We start from the raw sequence: 22,325 nt of genomic DNA, 5'->3' as shown, positions 1-22,325 counted from the left end.
TACCTGAAGTGCTCTGCATAACCAAGGGCTTTCTACATTGTATGTCACTGATGTCAGCTATGGTCTGTATAAGTTGTATCATGTACTTGTAGAAATAAAGATTATTATTGGCTAGGTCTTGTAAAATGACAGCTCTGACAATACAATTCTGCACACTTTTTCCTTTCACTACATCATAGAGATGAGAGTTGGTGTATTATTCCAGTCTATTATCAATCTTTCAAATGTTTTACAAGGACAACTAAGTCAATTTTGCCCGAAATGCACAGCATACTAGTGGTTTATGTGCTTAGAATATTTTATTACGTAATTTTTTTTTTATATTTTATTTATAACCAATACAGTATACATAAAAATAAAAATAAAAGGAAACAGTATGGATCTCAATCCTGAAGGTTCGGCCATTGACATAAGAAACCCAACACAAAATAAACTAACACAAATGGATTGCACCTATATACTTGCAAGATATAGCTGTATAACATACAACAATAACTTACGGCAAGAACATAGCTACAAATAACCACAGTAACAGGGTCGTGAACTAACATATATAAACATTCAATGACTCAAAACCTAACTTACATATAAATTTTACATAACATGACATATGACAAAGACTCATTACAATTGAAAATAATATATACAAGAAAATGTAACAATTACTTCCAGCCTTCTCATTAATCAATAAACCAAAACCTAACATCATAATCCTACTAGAACATCTACATACTTATCCCTAACATTACAGCTTTACATATACCAAAATACAAATAAACATACAAAGAAAACAGCTTAGATCTCAAAACCGACTCATTACAGTTACAATAAACCCGTATACAAAAATCTCAGACACAAAAGGAATGCGTCTATAAACTGGCTAGATATATCTGTATACCATACAGCCAAAACTTACGTTAAGAACATAGCCATGAAAAACCTATATCAGGGTGCTGACAGTCTATAAGTACATCTTAACATACAAAAACCTAGAACATAACATAACCTAAAAAAAAAAAAAAAACCACTTCATATGGCAAAGAACAATACCATTGTATAATACTATACAAAGTACATTGAAATGACAATTAAAACAAAGTATCGAAAAGGGAACATACAACAAGCATGTTGAATACCTATAAACCTACACATCACATACACCACAGTATTATCTTTGTATAACACATTTGAGGACAAAAAGAAAAACCAAACATACTTAGATCATGCCTTGTGTCACCTCAAACCTTCAAACACACAAATACTGTGAGATGTACCCTCTCACACATACACACAATGTAGTGCAACAACACTACTTACATATTATATTCAATACCTTCTGAAAAACAATGTGAAAAACATATCTTACACAACTACCCAGACCAAACTCACATCACAAAAGAAGCTTATTTATTATATTACCAAACATACCACACACGCTAACATCTATACACATTTCCATACTCAAGAAAACTAGCCCGCCGCAACCCCTTACTTTACACTTAAATCTCTTAAATCCTTCAACCTGAATCTACGATAACCTTCAGTAAATGCTGTCTCCCATCTTCCCCCATAAAGATCCCTATTGCGGCACTTTGTTCTATACATCGTGGCCCCTAACACTCTTATCCTTTCCTCGACTCCCACCTCCCTCATTGCCCAAGATATATAAATAAAATCAGTGACCACATACGCAACCGCATTCACCACCTGCTGACTCCACCCACCTATATCTAAACTTAACACCCGCAACACCTGTAACCCTTCCCCACCCACTAACCTAACTACCCTACTTAGCCAGACCCTCACATCTTCTAAACAAGTACAAAAGTACACAGCGTGAAATATGGTTTCCGGACATCCACACGCTTTGCACTCCCCACCCTCCCTTAATCTCCTATTAAATAACACAACCCCAGACGGCAAGATCCCATGTAAAAACCTAAACATAACCTCCCTGACACTTGGTTTTACACGTAGTTGTTGAAGACATTTCCATACAGAACCCCATGCATACATAGGGTATGCCCCCTCAACTGCCGCCACCACAGACCCACCCCCCACCCTCTCAAGAACCTTCAATTTAAGCTGTTTCGGATCCCTTACCGTCAGTAAAACTCGCAACATAGCCTCCCCAAACATTAAATCCCTACCCCTCCACCACCGTTGCATATCCATGCGCAGTCTTTCAAGGCCCCCCCCCGCTCACCCCCTCCCTCACAAACCCCCTTTTCAGAAACACACTCAACATACGTTTCTCAAGAGGTATAAGCCCCAGCCCCCCCTGGCTAACGGGAAGCGACACCACCCCTCTACTTAGCCAGTCACAACCCGATCCCCATATAAATCTGAATACCCGCAGTTGCAACCGTTGCACCTCACACCGTCGTAACGGATATATTGCCACCACGTGCCATAACTTGCTATACAACAGGACATTCGTGACTATAACCCTTTGATGCAACGTTAATTGCTCTGCCCTCAAACCTCCCAATCTTTTCAAAACTCCATCCACGGTGCGCCTCGAATTTGCCTCTTGTGCATCCCTATCATTCCGCATGTACACTATCCCACATATCAACAACTGATCTACCACACGCCACCCACCCTCAACAGTCTCACCATTATGTACACTATCCCCTAGATCCAAATACTTGGACTTTACTACATTAATTTTCATCCCCGTAGCCTCACCAAAAACGTCTATCACCCTTCCTACCTTATGTAAATCCCTCACATCCCTCACCAAGACAGTCGTATCATCCACGTAACCCACTATACCCGCTTCCCCTTCTCGTGCAAAACCAACCCTCGCTCTCGCCATACTCCACCTAACTGCCCTATAAAAGGGTTCCTGAAGACATGCAAACAAAATTTGCGACAGAGGGCATCCCTGTCGCAAACCCCTTCCCATCTGTATGCTATCACCTAGTCGTCCATTAACCTGAATTCTCATAACTGCACCCAGATACAAAGTTTTTGCCCAAGAAACAATTTCCCTCCCGAAACCCAACCAACGCATAAAACTCCATAATGCATCCCTTTCTACGCTATCATAAGCAGCTCTCCAATCCAGAGCCAAAACACCCCCTCCCCCCTCCCCCCTATGCTCTATAAAACTCCTAATAACTCCATGCCCTTCATACATTGATCTACCCGGTATGCCATATTGTCCTCTATCAATTACTTTACCTAAAACCTGTTTGATTCTGTTCCCTAATACCCTTGCAAATAACTTATAATCACCGCACATAAGCGATATTGCACGGTAATCTTCTACCGTGGTCTGTCCACCCTTCGGCACTAATACAACAACAGCAGTCCTTTGCTGCTCACCCATTGCCCCATCTTCCTTCATTACATTGAACAATCTGACTAAAAATCTCCTCAATACTTCCCAATTCTTAACATAAAAATCATTAGGCAACCCGTCTACACCCGGTGCCTTACCTAAACTTGCACCTGCTATAGCTTGCCAAATTTCCCCTTCCGTAATCTGTCCTTCCAAAGTCTCCCTATCTCTACCATCAAGCTCGCATTGCACATAACCACCCATTTCCCTTAAAGCATCATCTCGTATACCCACATGTTGTGCATATGACCTAAACCATACATCAAGATATCCACTCATACCTTCAGTCGACATCAATACCTGCCCTTCCCTATACCCTCCCATCCCCACATGAACAGTTAATCCCATCATCTCCGTCGCCGCTCTCCTCTTACGCTGTCCTCTCAATACACACGCCGATGGCCTATCACCCCATAACACCTCCTCCAACCCCGCCAAAACGCGTGCACCATCAAATCTTTCATTTTGCAAATCCCTAATGCTCTCCTTTAATCCCTCAATATCTCCCACCGGGTAACTAACCCTCCCACGTTCGTAGCAAGCCCTCAACTGCCCCTCAAGATAAGATTGAAACCCATACTTTAACCTATTATATTCCCTCCCATTACGTACATAAAAATCCTTAATACCTGATTTCGCCACCGAGTCCCACCATCTAACCAGATCACCATTCCCAGGCGCTTCTGCCTCCAACCCCTCCCAAAACTGTTTAAATGACTGTCTATATTCTTCTTCATGCAGCAACTTTACATTTAACTTCCAATACCCCCTACCCCTTCGTGGCAACCCCTCCCAACCCAAATCCACCATAACACCCCTATGATCAGAAAATACCACATCCAACACCCTCACCCTATGTATTACTACCCTTCTGGGGACGTACAAACGATCGAGCCTAGCAGCATACCCACGCCTAATAAATGTATGCTCTACCTCCCCCCCCCCACAGATATCGATTAAACCCACCCCTGATAACAATTCTCCCAATGTTCCCATACAATGCCCCGCCCCCCTCGGTTCCACATCCTTACGCCTTATCACACAGTTCCAATCACCTCCTATCACGGCTACCCCTGGCAATCCACGCAAGTAGTAAACCAACACGTCCCTCACAAATTTATTCTTAACGCGTACGTCTCCCTCTGCCGGTCCATACACACACACCAACGTCATCTGTACCTGACCCCATAATCCATCCACACGTATCACCCTCCCCTCCCCCCCTTCACAATGCCTGACAACCAACGGGCTAGTTTCCTTTACCAATATAGCCACACCGCCTTTCAATCTGACCGCATGTTCAACATACACCTTATATCCCTCCACCTTCAACTCATAACCATGTCTATAATTATGCTCCTGCAAGAACACAACGTCAACACCATGACGCTCCAAAAACTCCCTAAACCACTCACACTTTCTCTGCGACCTCAAACCATTGATGTTCAATGTCAAGCACTTAAAACCGACAAAGGTGGTTTCCCTCTTGACACAACCTTTTTGTCACCTGATCGCCTCATTGCACTCTTATCCCTCCCCCCCCCCCTTTTTGTGCACTCTTACTCGATCCCTGTCCCTGAGTGTCTTTTGAACCCCTCTGCGTGACATCCGCCCATGTTTTCTTCCCTGAACGTTGTGCGGGCGTAAGCACTTCATCTGAATCATAAAGCACTGCTGCGCGCTTTCGCGTCGTACCGTCGACCTGCATCTCGTCATCAAGCTCATCACCACGATGAACCTCAACCTCCACCGTATTCACCGACAAGACAGCCTTGTCACACACCTTAGGACGAACTACCTTCGCCCCTCCGTCCTCCATAATAGTCCCAAGATCCAGGATCGTGCCTTCTTCCTGATACGGCCCCGTGCCCGAAATATCCACAAGCGTCGTCGATGCTTCCTCCTTGCTATCATTCACTTCTGCGATGATCTCCTCCAATGCCTGAACCACGTCCAAGGAAGGGGAGTCCCCCCCACTCGTAGCACCTGCCATCTTCTCTGCCTTCTCAACCTCCTCACTCCATGACGCACTCTGCGGAGTCAGTGTCGAAAAAGGCTGTTCTTGCTCCACTCTCCTCACCTCTACGTTTCTTCGTTGTTGCAGGTCGTTGTCTCCACGTCCTCTACCACATTGCGCTGCCAGGTGTTCATACGACCCACACAAACGACAAGTGCGTCGTTGCCCTGCGTATGTCACAAATACCTGAGTTCTGAATTCTTCCATCACCACATACGACGGTATAGGATGTCGTATCGTCATCTTTGCAGAGTACGTACCCTCAGGTATTCCCATATACGTACCAGCTGACCATCTTCCGGCAGTAACCGTGTGTACCGTCCCATATTTACTCATGGCAAACCTTATGTCAGATGCATCCGCCTCAAATGGCACATTCCTGATCTTCACCCAAGTGAAGTAACTTGATACATCATGCATCCTCACCGTGACAGCATGATTCACAGGTATGGCCACTTCCTGAAACTTGTTAACCACTGTCTCATACATACTCGTCGAATTGAATTTAAGAAATATCCTCTTCGTGCCATTCAAGGCAAGTCCACAAATCTCTTCAGTAGCTACGCCGTAGGTGTCTCTAATTATTGCTGGTAGAAGTAGCTCCATAGACGGCCCCGTGATAGCTCCACTGGTTAATTCAATACAGACTGTATTAACTCTCCGGCGACAAGCCTGCGCCATGTTGTGAAAATATTACTGCACCCAGTCAACACCAGGGGGTAGCAGCAGCACACGTCCTCTCTACTCAAGGGCTGAGAGACGAATTTACCATATTAGTTGGCATTCTTCATTATTGTCAAGTAATTTTCCTATCTATTTTTTTGTCATAAGTGTAAATTATGTTAGTTAATTATTTTATAAGTGAACAAAAGTCAGATGTTGTGACGTCTAGTTTAAGTGGCATTTAATTTTGCAATGGGGAAAAGGGGGGGGTGTAAGTAATTATGATGGGATCATAACGACATGCAATAGAATGTGTGTACACTGTATTTAGAAGACGGGAAGGAGTTGTGAGAATTGACAATATTTGTATTAAGTCTTAAGTAAATTTCATGGAATTCTGAGTAATAACAATGTTCACCTCTTAGTCCGGTGATCAGTGGAATAGAAATATTCATGCTAATTGTAATATATTTTGATTGATGAAATGTACAATATTGTTTTATCATAGGAGTAAAGGGATAAAAAGCATAGGGGATGAGGGATATTTTTTTGTCAGAACAAAGATGAACCTGCAGTGTGTATTTAGGAAATGAAAATTTATGTTTTGTGGCGGAGCCGATAAGGGGCTCTTTTATTTATTTAATGCATTGCAATGTAATTTTTAAATAATATATAAAAAAAATATATATATATATACTGCTATAGGGTATATAGTGTATGAAGAAGTCTTGGGTGGATTGCACCCGTGTTGAGATACAGAGTATATTATCCTTATATGTGAGGGAAAGTTTTCATAATTGTTACTTAGAGCAAGTAGTATCCTGCGCTTTTATAGTATGTTAATGTTTTGTTGGTATTTGATGAGGGGGGGGTACCTTTTTATTTCCAGAGCACATAGGTACGATTTATTAATAAATGTACCTTTGGTGGGGGGGATGTATAGGTTTTAATGGTATGGTGGTGAGGCTTTTACCTTTAAGAATTGTTTTGTATATAAAACTTGGCATAAGATGTATAAGTGTGCTGGAATACATTATCTGGATTATTATTATTATTATTATTAAAGATTAGCCGGTATTCTCCCGGCCCGGGCCTTTTCCAAGTGGTGGCCCGGCCTTGGCTCCCTCTTTAGGGAGTGTCTGAGACCTAAGTCTCCCATGGGAGGAGGCACAAGTACCTCCTCATCTTTGGGACCAACTGTCCCCAGGCCTAGCCACAAGCTAGGCCTCTCTGGGCTGCCATCCCCGCCCCAAGGGGGCAAATGGGAATGACAGTCTTATGAGCTAAACGCTCGGGCTCAGGCACCTACCCTACCCTAGAAGGGTTAGGCATGGTGTCGATCCATTATCTGGATATGTTGTTGGTACACTTGTGTGAAGTGTTCCTTTTTCTTTTTGGATTGTGTATACGTATGTTATACTTTAATTTGTTGTTCCATGTCGATTGGTTCAGTGACATATGTTTGCTTCCATGTATAATGTATACTGTATTTTAAATAAAATATAAAAAAAAAATTGTAATCTTTACAGAAAAATAAACATTTGAATTTGAAACCAAGACCAGGCAATCGAAACTAGATACAGGAAATGGCTTTTGAAATTATTTATATGAGACCTACGTAGTTTAAATAATTAGTTTAGTATGATAAATTAGTGTAATAATTAAAAAAATAATTATTTTATCACTAAATGAACGTTAATATTTTCATTTTCTGTTTATTTTGTCCTTCTAGTCTGTGTTGACGTAAACTCTGAACCTTTTTTCTAGAATTTAGTGAAAATTGAACCAGACAAAGACCACTTTGTACTATTTGTTTATTTTTATTCAACATTTAGGTTATTATTATTATTATAATCAAGGGGGAGCGCTAAACCCGTAGGATTATGCATCAACATTTAGGTAAGTTAGTAATTATTAAGTTATAAGTAAAATTTTAGTAAGAGATGGAAGATTTTCATGCCTGAATATTTTGGCTCATTTAGTTACAAGAACATTAACTCTTTCAAGAGGGCAGAGATGAGGCAAAATAAATATATACCAATATTTTTGGTTGTACCAATGTGAAATAAATACGTCAGTATTCTTAGTTATACCAGTGTGATGTAAATTAGGCAGTCTCTTCCTGGTGGAAGCAATGTTCCATTTTTTTTTAACTTATCCCTCATAGTGGATGGCAAAGTTGTTAATCTGCAACAGTAGTACTTTAGAACAAACAACATAGTTTGCCCTTTTTCACATCCATTTTCTTCACTTAACTCCCGATAATGCTTGAGCACAGTTGCCGGTAATGTTTATAAACAAAGTTGCTTGGTTTCGTTTCTGCTAATTGTTTGTGTTTCATCAGAGATTTCTTTTACATGTGCTTTCGTCTTTATGGGTGGTCGTGGCTCACTTGGTAGCGGCTTCAGTTCGCCCACTGAGGAGCCGGGGTTCGATCCTCAGATGATCAGTAACGTTTCCTTTCCTTATGTTTACTGTCCCTGCTAACTTTGTATTTTTTTTTATATTTCATTTAAAACCATACATAAGACAATAGGACAAACCAACAAATTACAGATCACGAATATTGCCTAAAATCTTACATTATATTTTTAAACAAACATGTACCTTAACATTTTAAACAGTAGTTCTGCTATTGCAATCACATTCCAATATACTGATATACTGAAAATCAACTTTGCTATACAGGATACCTGTAGTACCTCTTACATTCGTATAGCATTGACAACATGCTTACCACACGGAATTTAACAAATGTAACCCCCCTCCCAATATTACTATCCTCGAATTATACTTCTTACATCCTAGTATACACTTTGAAATTTATATAACAATCCCTACCCACCTCCTTTGCTTGACTGAGTGCCACACTTCTGGCACAGCAAAGGATACAGGAGAAAAAAGAAATAATTTCATGATCACACAATCTGAAAATCAACACATTCCATACTGTTACGGAATAACTAAAAACTTACAATGTACATTTTAACCTACTGATAATATTACCTAATCTCATTACATTTAAATCGTACAACGCGTTTATACATTATCGTCTGTTCCAATATCAGCTACATTTCACGTATAAGCAAAAAGTATATTACAGTAACCTAAGCGCTGTATCATCTTTTGCAGACGATACTAGTATCTGCATGAGAGTGTCATCCATTGAGGACACGGCAAAGCTCCAAGAAGATATAAACAAAGTTTTCCAATGGGGAACAGAGAACAATATGATGTTCAATGAAGACAAATTCCAACTACTCCGTTATGGAAAACTGGAGGAAATAATAACTAGAACTGAGTATACTACAAACTCCAATCACACAATAGAGAGGAAAAGTAATGTGAAGGACCTGGGTGTGGTAATGTCCGAAAACCTCACCTTCAAGGACCACAACAATGCCACTATCACATCTGCTAGGAAACTGATAGGATGGATAATGAGAACATTCAAGACAAGAGATGCTAAGCCAGTGATGATCCTTTTTAAATCACTTATTCTTTCTAGGCTGGAATACTGCTGTACATTAACATCCCCATTCAAGGCAGGTGAAATTGCAGAGCTAGAGAATGTACAGAGAACCTTTACTACACGTATAAGTTCCATCAAACACCTTAACTACTGGGAGCGCCTGGAAGCACTTGACTTGTACTCACTAGAGCGCAGGCGAGAGAGATATATCGTAATCTACACCTGGAAGATTCTGGAGGGACTGGTCCCTAATATGCACATATCAGTCACTCCATACGAAAGCAAAAGACTTGGCAGGCGATGCAGCATACCCCCAGTGAAAAGTAGGGGCGTCACTGGTACACTAAGAGAAAACACAATAAGTGTCCGGGGCCCAAGACTGTTCAGCAGCCTACCACCAGCAATAAGGGGCATTACGGGAAGACCCCTGGTTGTCTTCAAGAGGGAGCTGGATAGATACCTAAAGACGGTGCCGGATCAGCCGGGCTGTGGTTCGTACGTTGGGTTACGTGCGGCTAGCAGTAACAGCCTCGTTGATCAGGCCCTGATCCACCGGGAGGCCTGGTCGTGGACCGGGCCGCGGGGACGTTGATCCCCGGAATGCCCTCCAGGTAGCCTCCAGGTAGGTAACCCTTTCCCTCCTTCTGAAACTGATGACATCATTCTATTAACACGAAATTTTACCAACTATACCCCATCCTAATACAAAGTTCCGTGTTATACAATTTACAACATATAATACACAAAGTATCAAAAGGAAAATCCTTTCCCCGCCTTCTGCGTTTGTTAGACTGAGTTCCACCGTTCTGCCACATCAATATTAAATAAAATATTAAAATCATACTGGCATACAATTAACACATTCACATCCAGTGACAATAGTAAAATACATCTACACATCACAAAAATTTCTATCCAAACAACTCCAAGCACTACGCATTCGTACGTAAACGGACCATAACTACATACTTCATATTGCCTCCTTCAACATGCAAATTAAAGAATACACAAACAATATAATTAACTTTTAATGCATCTATTGGAACCGTCCGTTCGTCCACTAAGGTCCATGACTTTTACACATCGATCTATATCAAGATTCCACAAAATCTAATAAAACGTGCGTATCAATATAATTGAAGTTTTCATGTTAAACACCAAAATTTAAAATACATACAAAGTAAAATATATATGTCCATAATTGAACTTTTGCCTTGAACATCTGTTTTTGTTACCATATACTCTAAGAACACAACTCGTGTTTGCCAAACCATACCCCCGGCCGGGATTGAACCCGCGGTCTCAAAACTCCAGCCCGTCGCGTTAGCCACTAGACCAGCTAGCCACAATAAGATACATCCAACTAGGTATATTTCTACACCACAGGAAGGTTAGCACAGGCACCACTGTGACCACAAATGCAAGTTTTTACAGACGAATCTCCAGCTAGCGTGGCCGTGACGAACTCTAGCTCAAGTCCCTTCACTGCCGTCAACATGACTCAAGAAATCGTAGTGAAGGGACTTGAACTAGAGTTCGTCACAGCCACGCTAGCTGGAGATTCGTCTGTAAAAACTTGCATTTGTGGTCACAGTGGTGCCTGTGCTAACCTTCCTGTGGTGTAGAAATATACCTAGTTGGATGAATCTTATTGTGGCTAGCTGGTCTAGTAGCTAACGCGACGGGCTGGAGTTTTGAGACTCTATGACCGTGGGTTCAGTCCCGGCCGGGGGTATGGTTTGTTTGCAATCGTGTCATTACGATTTCTTGAGTCGTGTTTGCCACCTTAACACACCTCATTCTCAGTCCACTAACACACATCATGCTACCACCTGTTCCGGGAAACCATCCCGTTGCTTCCCGTTACCTTGTTTTCAAATCCCATAAATCCCGTAATGTGAAACTCCTATAGCCCTCACTAAATGCCCTCTCCCATCTCCCCCCAAACACCTCCTTATTCCGGTACTTCGTTCTATAAAAAGTCGCTGCTAACGTGTTAATTCTTTCACTCACTCCCGCCTCCCTCATAGCCCAAGACGTGTATATAAAATCCGTAACTATATACCCTACTGCATTCTCTACCATTTGATTCACCCCACCTATGTCTAAACTTAAAGCCCTCAACACCTGTAACCCCCCCCCTCCCACTAACCTAAACATCTTTCCTAACCAGACCCTTACTGTTTCAGTACGATCGCAAAAATACACCGAGTGGAAAATAGTCTCCATGCAGCCACAAGCCTTGCATTCCCCACCTTCCCGTATCCTCATATTGAATAAGACCACGCCAGACGGCAAGACCCCATGTAAAAATCTAAACATAACTTCTCATACTCTGGGTTTCACTCGTAATTTGTTCAGACACCTCCAGATATCACTCCAAGCATACATTGGATATGCCCCTTCTTCCGCCGCTACTGCTGACTTGCCATCAACTCCTTCAAGGATTCTCAATTTAATATGTGAAGGTTCTCTCACTGTTATTAGGACCCTTAACATTGCCTCACCTAGCAATAACTCCCTACCCCCCCCCCCACCACCGTTGCATATCCTTACGTATCCTATTAAGTCCACCTTCCCTCGCCCCCCCTCCCGCATATAACTACGTTTTAAATATACACTCATAATCCTTTTTTCGACCGGTATAAGCCCCAGCCCTCCTCGGCCTACCGGGAATGTGACAACCGCTCTACTTAACCATTCACATCCTGTACCCCAAATGAATCTAAAAACTCTCTGTTGCAACCATTTTATCTCAAGTCGTGTTATCGGATGCATCACTGCAACATGCCATAGTTTACTGTATAACAGCACATTCGTTACTATCACCCTTTGATGTATCGTTAGTTGTGCTGCCCTTAAACCGCTAAGTCTTTTCATGACACCTTCCACAATACGCACTGAGTTTACTTCTTGTGCCAACTTTATATCTCGTACATAAACTATCCCACATATCAATAATTAATCCACCCTCTTCCACCTTTCTACTACTTCCCCATCCTTATGTAACCTATCCCCGAGATCCATATACTACTTGGTCTTTTCTGCATTAATTTTCATCCCAGAAGCTTTCCCAAAAACATTCACTAACTTTCCCACCCTAAGCAAATCCATACTTCCACTCACCAAAACCGTCGTGTCATCGACATATCCTACGATGCCAGCCCCCCTTCCTTTCATTACCTACCTCATCTGCTGGAAATAACCTCCGAATTCCTCTATAAAAGGGATCTTGTAAACACGCAAACAAAATTTGCGAAAGGGGACAACCTTGACGCAGACCTCTACCCATCTGAATTTTATCACCTAACTTCCCATTCACCTGCACCCTCACTGAAGCACCATGATACAATAATTTAGCCCAAGATATGATTTCTTCCCCGAACCCCTGCCACCGCATAATCATCCATAACGCTTCCCTTTCTACAGTCATAGGCCGCCTCCCAATCTAGAGCCAACACCCCTCCCCCTCCCAATTCGCCTCTTTTCTCAATAAAACCTCGAATCAAACCATGCCCTTCGTACATAGACCTTCCTGACACTCCATATTGTCCCTTATCTATCACTTTACCAATTACCTTCTTAATTCTGTTAGCTAATATCCTTGCGAAAATCTTGTAATCTCCACACAATAACGAAATTGCCCGATAACCCTTTACTGTTGATGGCTCACCTTTAGGTACTTTCTTTATATTTTATTTAAAAACTTTACAGCTTAATATTAAATAAAAAGATATAAAATGGGTACAGTAGGATCCTCAATCCTACAGAACATACACTAACAAATTATAACAGCACATTGTAATTGACATAAAAGAGGTTACCCATATACACTCACAAATTTTTCCATATAACATACTACTACAATATAAACTATATAAACCTTTTAGATTTATATAGTTAACATAATATGACTGACATATGACAAAGGTTCACAACCTTCACAGTAGACAATCAGAGGAATGACCTACATCATAATCCCATTAAAACAATTACATGATCTTCCCAAAATTAACCCCCATATACAATAAAAATTACCTAAAAACATACATACGTGCCTCACTACAATCCCTCTTTAATCATTGAAAAAAATTAAAATCTTAAGCCTCCACTTATACTAAATAAATATTAATATACCCTCTTCCACCGGCTGAGCACATTATATAAAGTAAAGAGACTAAACCATACTTTCCCCAATACAAAATTTTAATGAGTCATTACAAATTTATGGCAGTCATTATCCTTCCATCCCTCATCAACAGGAGGAGCACATTATATAATGCTAAAATAAAATCAGCACGCTCGCTAAACTCTAACACAAAACACAAACAACAAAACAATTTAAAAACCTCTAATTGCGATACGATTATCGCACATGAAATATGCCCAATAAAGGCTATAAACGTGCAATCTACATAAACCCAAAAGCTCTGCAATGTCTTACACCTATAATCTTTACACCATTCACACTTAATACATGAAGAAGGTCATGACGACCCTGACACACCAAACACAGAATTCTCCATACGTTACTACGTAATTAATTGATATCATCACCTTTGCTTTCTGTGCCCACTTGCATTTACATACACTTATGCCACACATCTACACCTTCTATACCCACATACACCTCACTCTCACCCCTCCCCAGGAGGCGACCCTGCTGTGTCCCCCTGAATTCCCTCTTCTCATATGTAATCCCCAAACCCCCACCCCTTACTCTCTCAACCCAAGTCGTAAATTCATGAGAAACCCTAACGTTAACATTCTATAACCTTCCGAAAAATCCTTCTCCCACCTCCTCCCATACAGTTCTCTATTACGACACATCGTACGATAAACCGTTACCGCTAGTACCCGCCTCCGCACCTCACAATCCCCCCTCCCCCTCATCACCCACGATATATATATATAATCCACTATTATATAATCCAAAGCTCTTGTGACACTCTCATCGAACCCTCCCACATCTAGGCTTAGTGCACGCAGAACCGACACCCCTCGGCCCTCTACCCCCTGTACAACCCTACTTAACCAATACCTAACACCCTCCAGTCCCTCACAAAAGTATACTGCATGGAACGCCGTCTCATCCTCCCCACAGATTCCACACCTTCCGCCCACAATTACCCTTCTGGTTCTTAGTACCTCCCCTGACGGTAGTATGCCATGCAGAAAACGATACGTTACCTCCCTCACCCTAGGCTTTAACTTCAACTTGCTGAACCTATACCAAATGCTCTTCCATGCGTACATGGGGAACACTCCCTCAACTGGTACAACAATCCTTTCTGCAAGCAGCCTACACAAAACCCCTATTCGAATTTTCCTGGGCTCTCTAACCAACATCAGAGCCCTGAAAACAGTTTCACATTCCCTCAACTCCACACCACCATACAACTTACCCAACCTATCATGTACTTTTTCCATCTGCCCCCCCCCCCGCACTCCTTCGCGCAAAACTTCCCATTTAAGAAACACACATTTAATTCTCCTTCTCAGATCCATCAACCCCAACCCACCCTGGCGCACAGGTAACATTACAACCTCTCTCCACAGCCAATCGCACCTTGAACCCCACAAAAAATTAAACACCCGTCTCAGAATTCCCACAATCACCGTCCCTGTTATTGGGAACACGGCTGCTACATGCCAAACCTTACTATACAATAATACATTTATTACAATCACTCGTTGCACGAGTCAGATGATGAGGTCGCAATGCACCCAGACGCCCCAGAATCCTTTCCATCAATCTATTTGAGTTTTCCTCTCGAGCAGCGTCCAAGTCGTCCTTATAGATGATACCACAAATTTTTAAAGACCCTGTGTGTTTCCTCACAACGTTACATCTCGCCCCTTCCCCTCCACCCAATCACCCAACCCCATGATCATTGACTTCTCGCTATTTACCTGCATCCCTGTTGCATTTACAAGCATTTGCACATCATCCAAAACCCCCAACGCCATCCCCTCTCGAACCAGGACTGTTGTATCATCTACATATCCTATTATTCCAGGCCACACTTTCCCGTACTCCCCCACACCCCCACTCTTGTTACATACACAACGTTCAACCATTCTATAGAAGGGGTCCTGAATGCACGCAAACAACATTTGTGACATGGGACACCCCTGCCTAAGTCCCCTACCCATTACAATCTCTTCCCCCAAGCATCCATTAATCTGTACCCTCCTCTTAGCTCCTTTGTACAACGTGGTTACTCAATTAACTATTTCTTCCCCATAACCCTGCCTCCCAAGTATAGCTCCTAATGCTCCCCTTTCCACCCTGTCATAGGCCCCCTGCCAGTCTAAAGCCAACAACGCCGCCCTCCTTCCCCCCCCCTTTTGACTCCACAAAACTTGTCAGTATTCCATGACCTTCAAACATCGACCTTCCAGGCAAACCATACTGCGTTTTCGAAACCACTCTCCCTACCACACATTTAAACCGATTACCCAAGACTTTAGCGAACAACTTATAATCAGCACATAACAGAGATATGGCACGGTACTCCTTGAGGGTGTGCTGCCCCTTACCCTTCTGGACCAACACTACAACTGCTGTTGCTTGCTTGTCCCCCATCACACCCTTCTCCTTCATCTGATTTAATAACCTACCCATGAAACCCCTTATCACTGGGAGACCGTCTATTCCCGGTGCTTTGCCCTTCCTCATTCCCCTTAAAGCCAACTCTATTTCCTCTTCCGTTATTACCCCCCCTAAAGCCTTCCTATCACTATTCCCTAAATTACACGTCACATACTCACACACCTTCTCTAAAGCCACATTCCCCACCCTCCCACTTGTCCAATACCCTTCATATCATTTATCAGCATACGCACACATTCCTTTTGTAGTTCGTATCTCCTACCCCACCCTATAACCTCCCGCCATCTCATGTACCTCTAACCTCGGAATGGCTGTAACCTGCAGTCTTTGTTTTTGACGTCGCAACACACACCCCGATGGCTTGTTTCCCCAAAGCACCTCCTCTACCCCTACCTGCACCCTTACCGCTTGAAACCTTTCATTTTGTAACTCCCTTAGTCTCCCCTTGGCCTCGACAATTTCATCCATAGGATAGCTTCCCCCCACAGCCCCCTGCCCATAACAACCCCTTAACCTGTCCTCTAAATAATTTGAAAGTCCATGTTTTAAATCATTGATACGTTTTCCCACCCCCACATAATATTTCCTAATCCTTTCCTTGGCTACACAATCCCACCATTGCACGACATCTTCCACTTCCTGTGCCTCCTCGCTAAGCTCCTTCCACAGGACAGAAAGTCCCTCTAACCCCTCCTCATCACTCAATGCACTTATATTTAATTTCCAGTAACTCCTGTATATTTCCGCAAGCGCCTCCCACCCAATCTCCACCAACACTGCTCTATGATCCGACCATGCTGCTTCAACAGTTTTGAAAGATCGCACTACAACCCCAAGAGAAAGATACACTCTATCTAACCTCGCTGCATACCCTCTCCTAACAAACGTATGCTCTGTCTCCCACGCACCCCCCTTGAATGCATCCCGTAACCTAATATCCCTCATTAAATCTCTTAGGGTCACCGACACATAGCCTGCCCCTTTCAGTTCCACATCAGCCCTCCTAATAACGCAGTTCCAGTCACCTCCTACTATTGCCACCTCTGGTAATGCACGGAAAACAAACACAAGGTCTTCACACACAAACTCCTGCTTCACCTGCACATTATTCTCTGCAGGCGCATATATGCTAATAAAGGCCACACGTTTGCCCATCCACCAACCATCTACGCACAACACCCTTCCCCCTCCCCCCCTCACTTCTCTGCAAAACAAACGGGCTCGCCTCCCTAATTAATATACCCACCCCTCCTTTCAAACGGGCAGATGGCAGGGTTACCACCTGAAACCCCGCCACCTCCAACACCCTACCCTCCTTAAAATTATGCTCCTGAAGGAACACAACATCCACTCTAAATTTATTCAGAAACATTCTAAACCATTCTCTCTTTACACTATTACACAAACCATTAACGTTTACTGTCATACACTGGAGGCCTATTAAAGTTTCCACCCCTGCCTCCTCTCTTCACTCTTCCGATGGGCATCAGAAAGTATGGGTCTACTTGTCACCTGCACACTTCCCTCTCTCCCCCCCCACCTTCTTTCGGTGCCTCCTGTCGTGGCCACCACTACCTTCCCCTTCTGCCCATATTTGCTTCCCAGGCTGCTGCGCTGGCGTTAGGACATCATCTGAATCCGACGCAGCGGCCCTCTTGTGACAATCGCATCCTCCATAGCCTGGTCTGGGGATGCCTCACAATGTACCTCAACCTCCACTGTACACTGCTGCAATGATCTCGGTGACACCTCAGTCACGCTGTCACTCCCGTCGTCCGAATATTTCTCCTGTTGCTGATGCACCACAGCCGTCAACTCGTCTTCTACCACCTTTCCAGGTGCAGCCACCTCCTCAGGCGGTGACAAGGACTTCAGAACCTCAGCTAATTCCTCTTCAATTTCCAACACTTCCTCCTGAACTTTTTGCTCATCTCGATAGTCTGGAAGTGTCTCTGGGCCAGGTAACTGGTCAAGGGCCTCACCCTCTCCCCCAGCCTTATGCGCCTCATCCACTATCTCGCTCCACAGACGACCACGCCCTCCTTCACGTCGTTGAGCATCACCTGCTTCCTCCGGTGTAGAAGCAGATGCCTCCACCTCTGGGCCAGGAGCTCGTTGCCTCTTCCCACATGCTGCCGCTATGTGATCATATTCCCCACAACGCTCTCGCTTCACACGTCCTGGGTTCGATTCCCAGTAGAAACATTGGACGTGTTGTTGTCCCCCATCAGTAAAATGGGTACAGTCGACTGATCCTGGGACACACCTAAGAGGCCTGGTCACAGACCCTTGAAACTCTCTCCAGATTTAGTCGGCATGTACATCTTTGTACGACACCATGACAGGTACACGTAAGACAGTATGGGGTGTCGCAATGCCATTTTTAGGTTAAAAGTGCCCTCTGGCAGACCTGCGTAGGCACCCGTTACCCACGTACCATGCTGGGCCAAATGAACAGTTCCGTATTCCTCAAAAACTTTTCTGATGTCTGTCTCATCAGCCTCAAAGGGGACATTACGCAGTTTGATCCATGTATAATGTCTGGATACATCGATCATCCTCACACGAACAGCTGGTGTTGCATCAAGACTTACGTCCTGAAAACGGTTGACCAACGATTCATAAACCGTTGCTGAGAGCAGTTTCACAAAAAATCTACGTGCTCCGTTCAATGCTACCCCGTACAACTCTCCATCCTGAATGCCATCCGTGTCTCTGATGATTTTGGGTAGTAATACCTGGGCTGAAACTGGTGTTATTGCCCCACTGAGAAGTTCAACGCCGACAGTGTTGATCCTGCATCTATGACTGAACGCCATGTTGACTAATGGTAGTTCTCCTGGGCTGACGGCAGAGGTGCGACAAGCACCACCTCACACTACTGCAGTCAGGGAACTGAAGAGTGTATTGCACAGGAGGTCCACACGGCCCGAGAGCGATGCGAACAATGTGCCTCCCAATCTGGAGCCAACACCCCTCCCCCTCCCAATTCGCCTCTTTTCTCAATAAAACCTCGAATCAAACCATGCCCTTCGTACATAGACCTTCCTGGCACTCCATATTGTCCCTTATCTATCACTTTACCAATTACCTTCTTAATTCTGTTAGCTAATATCCTTGCGAAAATCTTGTAATTTCCACACAATAACGAAATTGCCCGATAACCCTTTACTGTTGATGGCTCACCTTTAGATACTAAACCACCACTGTCATCCTTTGCTGTTCCCCCAAAACCCGGTCCCTCTTAAGTGCGTTGAACAATCTTACTAAAAACCCCTTTAGAACGCCCCAATTTTTAACATAAAAATCGCTTGGTAACCCGTCTATACCTGGTGCCTTACCTAAGTTCACCCCAGATAAAGCCTCCCATATCTCACACTCCGTGATCGGCCCTCCCAAAGCCAATCGATCATGCCCCCCCCCCAGCTCACGCTGCACAAACCCTCCTATTGTCTGTAATGCTATTCCACTTATACCAGCACTTTGCATTTTTGACTTAACCCAAGCATCAACATAACCACTTATACCCTCCGTTGTTGTCAAAACTTGACCTACCCTATACCCTTCCATACCAACCTGAACATTCAACCCCATTATCTCCATTGCCTTTCTCCTCCTGTGTTGACTACTCATCACACAAGCCGACGGCCGATCTCCCCACAATACCTCTTCTAGTCCGCCCTTAATTCTTTAACCATCAAACCTCTCATTTTGTAAACTCCTAATAGTTTCCTTTAAACTCTCAATTTCGATAACAGGATAATTTGCACTGACTCTTGCATAGCATTCGCGCAGCTGCCCCTCAAGGTATCTTTGTAAACCATACTTTAACTGATTATATCTTTTCCCTTTACTAATATAATATTCTTTAATATGCTGTTTGGCTGCCGATTCCCACCAAGTTACCAAGGCATCATCCCCAGGTGCTTCTACTACTAAACGTTCCCACATTTGCCCAAAAGACAGACGACTTTCCTCACCCTGTAGTAACTTTACATTTAATTTCCAATAATTTTGACCCCTACGAGGCACTCCCTCAAAATTTGCATCCTATGGTCTGAAAAAACCACATCGATCACTAGCACACTTCGCACATTTACTGCACGAGGCACATACATACGATCCAGCCTCGCCGCATAATCACGTCTAACAAAAGTATGCTCTACTACCCCTCCCCCCCGCATACATCCTTTAATCCCACCCCTGTTAATAAATCCCCAAAAATCCCCAAACAACACCCCGCTCCTCTAGGCTCCACATCCTTACGTCGTATCACACAATTCCAATCTCCACCAATTATTGCTACATTTGGTAAGCCACTCAAATAATATACTAGGACGTCTTGAACAAATTTAGTTTTAATACGCACATCTCCCTCTGCTGGACCATATACACACACCAAACTAATTTGTACCCAACCCCATAATCCATCCACTCTAATCGCCCTCCCCTCCCCCCTTCACAACGCCTCACTACAAACGGGCTAGTTTCCCTCACCAGAATTGCAGCTCCTCCTTTCAACCTTGTCGCATGCTCCATGTACACATTATAACCACTCATTTCCAACTCGTATCCTGCTCTGTAATTGTGTTCCTGTATGAACACTACATCCACACCAAGTCGCACCAAATACTCGTTAAACCACTTACGCTTCCTCTTAGTTCTCAATCCGTTAATATTTATTGCGAAACACTTAAATTCAACAAATGGGTTTTCCTTTTGTCCCCGGTATTGACTGATCTCCAGTATGTTTTGCGACACCCCTTTCTCTCCCCCCCTTTTTGGGAACCACCTTTGCAAACCCCTGATCCTTGGGTTCACTGGACCCTCTCCTCTGGACCTCCGCCCAAGACTTTTTCCCAGGGCGCTGGGCAGGAGTAAGTACGTCATCTGAGTCTGATGGGGCAGCAGTGCACTTTCGTGTCCTACCCTCCACCTGCATTGTGACGTCTGTTGCAGCATTCTGGTGCACCTCCACCTCCACTGCATGCACCATCAATCCATTTGTCGCACTCTGCGGTATACCTCCTTCGCCCACCACGCAGTCATCCTCAGCCGACCTCAGAACTAAGCCTGGGTCCCCCACATGTCCGATGATCGTATCGTCTAACAAGACGTCCAACGCCTTTACTAACGATGCTTCCACTTCTTCACCCAAATCTGGTATTCTCTCTTTGAATACCTGATGTATGTCCAACGACGAAGATTCTCCCTGTTGTGTTACATCTGCTGATTCCATCTCCTTTGCTTTATCCACCGCCTCACTCCATGACAACCCTTGTTTAGGCAGTGTTGCAAAAGACTGCTCTCGCTCCTCACCAGCCTCGTCCACTGCCTGCCGTTGCTGTTGTACCGGGTATCCACGTCGCTTTCCACACTGCGCCGCAATGTTGTCATATGACCCACACAGCCGACACGTACGTCATTGCCCAGCGTATGTTACATAAACTTGAGTTCTGAAATCCTGTAACACTACATAAGATGGTATGGGGGTGTCGTAGTGTCATTTTAACAGAATATGTTCCTTCCAGCATTCCTGCATACGGTCCAGTTACCCACCGCCCCGCAGTGGTCATGTGAACCGTCCCATAATTACTTAGTTCACTTCGGATGTCAAAGTCATTCACCTCGAAAGGCATATTTCTTATTTTAACCCATGTGTAGTACCTACATACATCATGGAGACGCACTGACACAGCTGAGTTGACCGGTATGGTGATCTCCTGATACTTGTCTACCATTGCCTCGTAGACATGTGCAGATGTTAATTTTACGAAGATCCTCGTCGTTCCACTTAGTGCCTCACCACTAATCTCTTCATTTGCAATACCATATGTATCGCGGATGATCGCCGGTAGCAATAAATCCATTGAAGATCCCATGACAGCCCCACGGGTCAGCTCAACACAAACAGTATTGATGCATCTCCTGCTGTTCAGCGCCATGTTGGAGAAAATAAAGTTGCCACCAACCAACGCTAGGGGCAGCAGCTCAAACAGGTAAACTGCGCAGAAAACCAACTCAATCAGGAGCGTCTGCGCAGCACGTCCATATGGCCTGAGAGCGACGAGGACAATGCTAACTTAGCATTAAGTAGGTACCTGGGTGTTAGGCGACTGATGTGGGTCGCATCCTGTGGCAGAGAATTAAAAATCGCCAATGGAAATAAGACAGTCACACAACATCTTGATTTTAATGGGTTATCAAG

The sequence above is a fragment of the Cherax quadricarinatus genome, chromosome 67 (assembly GCF_038502225.1).
Source record: "Cherax quadricarinatus isolate ZL_2023a chromosome 67, ASM3850222v1, whole genome shotgun sequence".
Classification (NCBI taxonomy): domain Eukaryota; kingdom Metazoa; phylum Arthropoda; class Malacostraca; order Decapoda; family Parastacidae; genus Cherax; species Cherax quadricarinatus.
The sequence above is the reverse complement of the archived record's forward strand: the minus strand, read 5'-3'. Positions refer to the sequence as shown.